This window comes from Phyllostomus discolor, chromosome 5, assembly GCF_004126475.2.
Source record: "Phyllostomus discolor isolate MPI-MPIP mPhyDis1 chromosome 5, mPhyDis1.pri.v3, whole genome shotgun sequence".
NCBI lineage: Eukaryota > Metazoa > Chordata > Mammalia > Chiroptera > Phyllostomidae > Phyllostomus > Phyllostomus discolor.
The window spans coordinates 29,452,566-29,461,431 of record NC_040907.2 but is presented as its reverse complement, the minus strand read 5'-3'; positions in this window follow the sequence as shown (position 1 = coordinate 29,461,431).

Sequence of the window (8,866 nt, the reverse complement as noted above, 5' to 3'; positions counted from 1 at the left end):
GAACAGGGCCCCTTGCCTAAAGCCCAGGCCTCCCCCAGGGAGTGCTGTAGCTGTGGGTGGCTCTAATGCCTACTCTCAGGAGCTTTGACAATTGCAGGGCATGGGGGGGGTGCATGCCACATAAACTCCCACATTTAGCCCTTCTGACCTCAGCGGGAGCTCCCGTCATAGGCTCTACACACTTCAGTGTCCTCAATATCACCTTTCTCTCTTCCTCCTGAAATTAATGTTGCTAACATAGAGAATTATGCGGAGGGGAGAGAGAAGAGGGAAATGGAGACCCATCAGCCTTCTTGTGAGGTCTTAGTTTCTCTGGCACCATTTTTCTGTCAGAGGTCCCTCAGCCAGGTTTGTCCTGATTCCTCTCCAACTCTCAGGTTCAAGGACCAGCTTCCTTTGCCCAGTGGAGATGACTCTGTGTGCTTCTCCCAGACCCCAGCCAAGGCCACCCAACCTCTGTCAGGTCAAGTGAAAGGGGAAACAGAGCTTTAATGTCCATATAGGCCCATTGCTTTGAGGCTGTGTATATGCTGATGACCGCAAACTTAGTATCTCCAGCTCCCCTCCAGGCTCCAGATTTGGATCGCCAACTGCCTTCTTGGCATCTCCACTTATATGTCCAATGGGCATCTAATTCTTAAGGTGGCCAGAATAAAACTCTGGATTCTGCTTCCTACCCCTAAACCTGTTTTAATTCCTCTAGTTTTATCCATGCCTGTTAAAGGTACCACTATCTACTCAGCCGATCAAACCAAAAACCTGGATAGTCTTTGATTTCTATTTTTCTCTTATCTTGTATTCGATCAGGTATCTTTTATTTTTTTTCTTTAGTACCCAGATGTCTTTTTTTAGAGGATTTATTTATTTGTTTGTTTGTTTGTTTATAGAGAGAGGGGAAGCGGGGAGAAAGGGATGTGGGAGAGAAACATCCATCTGTTGCCTCTCGCACACCTTCTACTGGGGACCTGGTCCGCAACCCAGGCATGTGCCCTGACCGGGAATTGAACCAGCAACTTTTGTTTCACTTCGCAGGTCAGTGCTCAGTCCACGGAGCCACACCAGCTAGGGCAAGATATCTTTTTAACATGTGCCCTGAATCTGGACGCTTTTTACCACCTCTGCTCCCTCCAGCCTAGCCCAAATCTGGGGCACTGCAGCAGCTTCCCCAACTGCCTCCAGTCGTACCCCCTTCAGTCCACCCTCCACGTAATGCAGTGATACGTTTGAGCTGCAACGCATATTTCTTTGCTCCCCTGATAAATTCCTCTAATGATTTCCTGCTGCACTTAGAATGACATCCAAACACCTCCTAATGGCACACACAGTCCTGCCGGACCTGGCCCCTGCCTGCATAAACCTCATCTCCTACCACTGTCTTCTTCACTCTGGATCAGACACAATAGCCTCATTGTGTCTCTCATTCTAATCCTTATCATACTGGACCTTTCTGCAACATTTGATATTCTTCTCCTCCTTTGGGTTCTACGATGTATCACATTCTCCTGGCTCCTCCTACTCCTGTAACAGTCCCCCCACCCCCAGTTTCTTTCTTTGCTCTTTCTCCTAAATGTTGCTGTTCCCCAGGTGTTCTTGCTTTGCCCTTTATATTGCCCGAGTGATCTCGGCTTCAATTTCATCTATGTAGCAGTAACTTCATCACTCGCTTGAAGTTAAAAGGCTAAAGTGACTTCTTAGCCATTTCTATTTGTTGTTCCATAGGCACTTCAACTCACCAAGTCCCCAGAAGAACTATTACTAATGCTACTATGCCCTTTCGGATCTTCTGTGTTTGCCCCTCACCGTAGCCTGCCGGGGCGTTTAAGCCTGAAACCTGACAGTTATTCTCAACTCTTCATTCTTCCTCCACCTCTGCATCCAAGCATCCAAGTCTTAGAAGGCCTGTGGCTAGGGGTGCAGGGCCCACAGGACAAGGGGCTTGTCTGTGAATGTCAGAGAGTTGAGATGAAGGCTTTTTGCTCCTGCATGGAGGAGGTCCAGCTGCCGGTCCTTGTCATTTTCCCATTTTTCTCTGCTCCCACCCAGCTGGAAAGAGGTGCCTTCCCCCAGTTCTTTCCTTCTTTGGAATATCAAGCAGGACCTGGAATAGGCCTAGGGAGACCACTTAGGTCTATCTACTCTTTGGACAAAGAGCCCAGTAGGCTTCTAAGGTCCAGCCCGAATTAGCAGGCCTAGGCTTTTCTGTTGGCACCGAAGGTCTAAGTCCTGGCTTATGAGAGCCCCTCTCTGGTCTCTGTGCAGCCACTGCTGAGAGAACCCAAGGGGCTGCTGGATGAGGACTGGCTCAGACAGAAAGTGGAGTGCTGTTCAACTACTGTCTCTAGGTGCAGGGGCAGGGGAAGGGGAAGTCTTGCTCTATAGCATTTGCTGGTTTTTGTGATGTGACCCATGGCCAATTTCAAGCTGCTGACATGATGACACTGAACATGATTTGGGAGTGGATTGGCTCTCCTAAGCCCGTGCTCAGGCCTTTGCCCGCTGTCTCAGCATTTTCCCGGATTTCCAACATTAGAGTTTCCATCTAGTCAGAGAGTCTGAGATACGTGTCTCCAGGCGCTTGGAGTCTCCGTCCCCCCATCTCTTCCCCAGCATCGCCAAACTGCTCTCCAGAATGATTGTTCCATTTGCACCTCCAGCAGTGTGTTAGAGTACCACACTCCCCCACACCTTTATCAGTGTTGTTTTAAGTTGGCCATTCCCATAGTTAGCAGATGGTATCTCCTTACTCAGGGCTTTTTCTGCAGCTTGAATTGGCTTTGATTTCCCTGCTTAAAATCCTTCATGGGTCTGCATGATCCTTTGGGCCAGGACTCCTGAGGCTAGAACACAGCCCTTTGACCTTTCACCTTCCAGTTCTAGGTGTCTCTCCCTCAGAAGGACTCAAGCCCAGCCTCCCTCCAGCCACAGCACCTTGTTACCTTGCTCCCCCAGGCACAGAGCCCTCCAACCTCTTAGCCTGCTGGGACCTTCTTTGTGATTCAAGATCTGTCCCCAAGTCACTACTTCTCGGGGAGTCTTTTCTTATCTCCCAACTATATGTAATGGGGGGAAAGGCTAACTTAAAAAGAGAAATGCAATTTCACATTCCTTTCAGAGGCCTCAGTAGGTCTTTTGTGGTCAGAAACAACTTGGTGAGCCTGTGGGCGTGACCTGGATAGGAATGCACTAGAGAGCAGAAAGGAAAGTGATGGGAATTTCGGCATGTTCCCTGCTAACTCCCGAGAGAAAGGAGGAGGGCCAGTAAGTAACAGCAGCAACCTGAGAAGAAAGCTTCACCAGAGAGAAATGACTGTTGGAGGAAAATTTTATTTTATTTTTAGATTTCATGTCTTTATTTTTAGACAGAGGGGGAGGGAGGGAGGAAGAGAGGGAGAGAAACATCGATGTGTGAGAGTTCACACGCCTCCAACCGGGGACCTGGCCTGCGACCCAGGCGTATGCTCTGACTGGGAATTGAACCAGTGACCTTTTGGTTTGTAGGCAAGTGCTCAATCCCCTGAGGCACACCAGCCAGGGTTGTTGGAGCGAAATTTTAGAACAGTGGTGCCTAATACTCTGTTTTAAGTTTACACCCTATTCTGTGAATGCTTAGCTTCTTTATAGCACCCTAGACACTCAGTGAAAACGTCCTATACATAAAACCTGATATTCGTGGTGGTTTGGGAACAAAGGGAGAAATACCTTTTCTGATCCCAGTGGAGCTGAGAGAGGATGGCAGCCGTGGAAAGCGAGCACCCCAGTGATCAAGAATTGAGCAAGAGCAGGGATGCAGACGGAAAGGTGATCGCACAGGTGTAGACCCTGGCAGAGTCCTAGTGAAAACAGAGGGGGTTGCGGGCTTCCCTGAGAAAGTGGAACAGGGACTGGGCTGTTCCAATGGAATATAAATGGAAAAGGTTACACCGAAGGGCTGCCTCGAGGACCTCTGGGTTGCAAACATACAATGTGTTCTTCCTCTGAGTTCCCCCCAAATTTTGTGCCTCTGTTGGGGTACTTTCACTCATAAGCAGCCATGCTATGCCTCCACCTTAGCTAGACAAAATGCGAACCCCGCCAAGTGCGGACCCACCCGTCCTGGGGTAAAACCCATGCTGGTGGGAGTGGGCCTGCCTCTTCTCTCTGATTCCCTATTCTACCATTATCCTACCAGTGACCAGTACTGGACGCGTGCCCTTTTCCTTACTTTATGGTAGAGAAAGTGGAGGCTGAGATGGACTAAATGAGTTGTCCAAAGTCATTATTGAGGAGCAGGGCTGAGGTTTTAATTCGGGTCTGCTTGACTCCAAAGTCTGTCATTTAACCACCATGCAAGCACCCCTGACTAGGACCTCTGGTTCCTCCATTTTATTCATTGATTTAACATTATGAGCTGGGCATGGGGCCTGGTGTGAGTCTCTCCCACAGTATGAGGCTGAATTCAAAATAGGCACCAAGAGGGAATTTAAATAAGTGGGAAAAGGACCAGCAGGTGCTTAGCAGCAACCCCAAGCGGGAGAGCTGCCATCCTGGTTCCTGAGCTGCTTTTGCTGAGCTGCCAGGCCCTCTCTGACCCCTGAATCCATGTTTCCTGCTGAGGAAACGGGAGGACCAGCCTAGGAAGGCCAGGCTCTGGTTGGCCTGCTCCACCCCGGGACTGGGCCAGGGGTGAGATAAGAGGATGCACAGCCCGTAGGAGGGGCCTGAGCTGCCCATAGGGCCATGCAGGAAATCACTCCTTCCTTGGGGGCTGAGAGGGAATGACTCGGCTGGCTGGTTGGAGTTCCGTTTTTGTGGCCAGGACCAGCTGCAGTGGGGCCCCTTGGACAGCGAGCTCAGGTTCTCCTTCCCCAGCTGCCTGCATAACGAGGCTTTGAGAGATGTATCCTGAGCTTCCCTCTTCTCTATTCCATCATTTCTCTGGATACCAGTTTGTGCTGCCAGTCTGGTCTCTTGCTCCAACCTCTGCCCAGCCTAGGCCATCACCTGTGAGATGACAGCTCTAGAGAGAAGCAACTGAAACTAGACAGGTGTGGGGCAGGTGAGGCTGAGTATTTAGGTGCTCTGTACCTGCAGTTTGCTGCCTTGTTCATAGTGGGGCTCTAGGTGCAATGGGCCACAGCGGAAATGTGGGGATCCTCTGTTGGGAGCAGGTACCCTTGGGTCCTGCCCTTCGCCCAGGACCTGGCATGAGATCTGTGTTTTTGTGTTGAATTTGGAAGTTGTACTATACCCCAGCCTGGTTCCTTTTCAGTGTCCCAGAGAAACAACAGTGTTGTGCCTAAGAGAGAGACTCTGAAGTTGGAATATCTAGGTTTGAATCCCAGCCCTGCCATTTACTAATTGTCAGATTTTGACTAAGCTACTTAACTTCTCTGAGCTTGTTTTACCTTCTGTAAAATGAGGATAATAATAGTACCCACCTAATATGTTGTGCAAGATTAGATGAGTTAATACATGCTAAGTGCTTGGAACAGTGTCTAGCAATTAAGTGCCATTTAAGTATTAGCTTTTTGTTCTTTTAGTAACTGGCATCTCCATCAACCCAGTTATCTAAACAGAAGCTTGGCAGTAATCCTAGACTCTACCCTTTCTTTCCACTTCCATATTCAAGCCACGTTCATTTTTTTTTACCCCTGTATTTCTTCCAGTTTGCTATCACACCATTACTTCTCACCTGCATGACTAGAACGGTCTCTCACTGATGTCCTTGCCTTCACTCTGTCTTTCTTTAGTAGCTTTACTGAGATATAATGCACATATCATATGATTCACCCATTGAAAATGTACAATTCAGTGGTTTTTAATATATTCACAGATATATAAAACCACAGCCAATTTTAGACTTTTTTATCACCTCAGAAAGAAATCCAGCCCTGCCTGGTGTGGTTTAGTGGGTTGAGCATCATACCACAAACCGAAGGGTCACCAGTTCGATTCCCGGTCAGGGAACATGCCTGAGTTGCAGGCAAGGTCCTGGGTTGGGGGTGTGCAAGAGGCAACTGATCAATGTTTCTCTCCTTCTCTTTCTCCCTCCCTTCCCCTCTCTCTAAAAATAAATAAATAAAATCTCAAAAAAAAAAGAAATCTATATTGTTTAGCTCTGTCCTCCTATTCCCCCCTCCCCCAATCTTTCTTCCAGCCCTAAAGCAGCAGATTTGCCTATCTGGACATCTGGACATTTCATATCAATTATGTACAAATACAATATGTGGTCATTTGTTACTAGCTTCTTTCACTTAACATGGTATTCTCACGGTTCATGCATGTTATAGTGAGTATCAGTACTTCATTCCCTTTTAATGGCTGACGAACATTCCGTTGTGTGGATATACCACATTTTGTTCATCCATTCATCAGTTGATAGGCATTTGGGTTATTTCCACTTTTATCTATGAATAATTAATTTATTTCATTATGAATAATGCTTCTATAAACATTTATGTACACGTTCTTATAAAGATTTTATTTATTTATTTTTAGAGAGAGGCGGGAAGGGAGGAAGAAAGAGAGGAAGGGAAACATCAATGTGTGGTTGCCTCTTGCATGCTCTCTACTGGGGACCCAGCCCACAACCCAGGCATGTGCCCTGACTGGGAATCGAACCCATGACCCTTTGTTTCTCAGGCTGGCACTCAATCCACTGAGCCACACCAGCCAGGACTGTACAAGTGTGTGTGTGTGTGTGCATGAGTGCGTGTGTGTGTGGACACATGTGCAATTGCTGGATCTTGTAGGAACTTTGTGTTTGAGAAACTGCCAGACTGTTTTCCAAACAGGTTGCACAATTTTACATTCCCGCCAGCCGTGTGTGAGAGTTCTGATTATTCATTGCCAACATTTGTTATTATCTGACTTTTTGATAATAGTCATTTTGGTGGGTGTGAATTTGTTATTTCCTTATGGTTTTGATTTGCATTTCCCTGATGACTAATCATGACGAACATCTTCTCATGTACTCGTTGGACATTCATACATCTTCTTTGGAGAAAGATTTATTCAGATCCTTTGCTCATTTAAAAAATTGCATTATTTATCTCTTTATTATTGACTTGTAAGACTTCTTTATGTATTCTAGATACTAGTCCCTTATCAGATACATGATTTGCAAATATTGTCTCCCATTCTGTGGGTTGTCTTTTCACCCTATTGATAGCATCCTTTGATGCACAGAAGTTTTCAGTTTTGATGAAGTCTAATTTACCTATTTTTTTTTTATTTTGTGACTTGTACTTTAGCGTCATATATAAGAATGCATTACCAAATCTGGAGCAATGAAAATTTACCCCTATATTTTCTTTTGAGGGTCTTATAGTTTTGGCTCTTACGCTTAGGTCTTTGTTCCATTTCGAGTTAATTTTGTATAGTGTTTGGGTGGAGGTCTAACTTCATTCTTCTGCATGGGGCTATTCAGTTATTCCAGCATCACTCGGTGATTGGTCTTTTCTCATTAAATGGCCTTGGCGCCTTTATTGAAAATCAGTTGACTATAGACACAGGGGTTTACTGCTGGACTTTCAATTCTATTCTATTGATTTATATATCTGTCCTTATGCCAGGGCCACACTGTCTTGATTTTTGTTGCTTTGTAGTTAGTTTTGAAATTGGGAAGTGTGAGTCCACTAACGTTGTTACTCTTTTGCAAGATTGTTTTGGATATTCTGGGTCCCTTCCAATTCCACGTGGAGTTTAGAATCAGCTTGTCAACATCTATAAAAAATACAGCTCAGATGCTGACAGGAACTTTACTGAATCTGTAGATCATTTTATACTAAGCCTTTCCTTAATGAACATGAGATGCTTTTTCATTTATTTAGATCTGCTTTAATTTGTTTCAGTGTTTTGTCATTTTCAAATATAAGTTTTGCACTTTTTGTTAAATTTATTCCTAAGGATTTTATTCTTTTTAATGTTCTTTTAAGCGAAGCTGTTTTCTTATTTTCATTTTCAAATTGTTCATCGCAAGTATCTAGAAGAAAACTGCTTTTTGTATATTGATCTTGCATCTCACAACTTTGCTAAACTCTTTCATTAGTTGTAATAATTTTCTAGTGGATTCCTTAGGATTTTGTGTGTATACAATCATGTTGTTTGCAAATAGAGATAGTTTTTTTCCTTCCTTTCCAGTCTGAATGCTGTTCATTCCTATTTCTTGCCCAAGTACCCTGGCTAGAACCTCCAGTACGATGTTGAATAGAAGTGGGGAGAGAAGATATCCTTGTGTTACCTTTGATCTTAGGGAGAAAGGTTTCAGTCTTTCACTAGTAAGTATGATGTTAGCTGTGGGATTGTGTAAATGCCCTGTATCAGGTAAATGAAGTTTCTTTCTATTCCTAGTTGTTTTTTTTTTTTTTAATTATGAAAAGGTTCTGGGTTCTGTCAAATGTTTTTTTATGTGTGTCTATTGAGATGACCATGTGTTTTTTTTTTTTTTATGCTATTGCTATGATGTGTTACATTAAATGATTTTTGGATGTTCGACTATCTTTGTGCTTCTGGGATAAATCATACCTTGTTAGGATATATAATTCATTTTATGTGTTGCTAGATTCCATTTGCCAGGATTTCCATGAGAGTCTCTGCATCCAGATGCATGAGATACACGTGTCTGCAGTTTCCTCACGCCGTCCTTGTCTGCTCCCGGTGCCAGGGCAGTGCTGGCCTCACAGAGTGGATCGAGAACTGTTCCCTCCTAGCCTAATTTTTTGGAAGTGCTTGTGAAGAATTTATGTTTGTTCTTATTTAAATGTTTGGCTTCAGCAGTGGGTAGTTTTCTAAAATTACAATTTAATCTCTTGTTGTAAAGATTCAGATTGCCTATTTTTCTTTTGTCAGTTTTGGCAGTTCCTTTCTTTCTAGGAACTTGTCCATT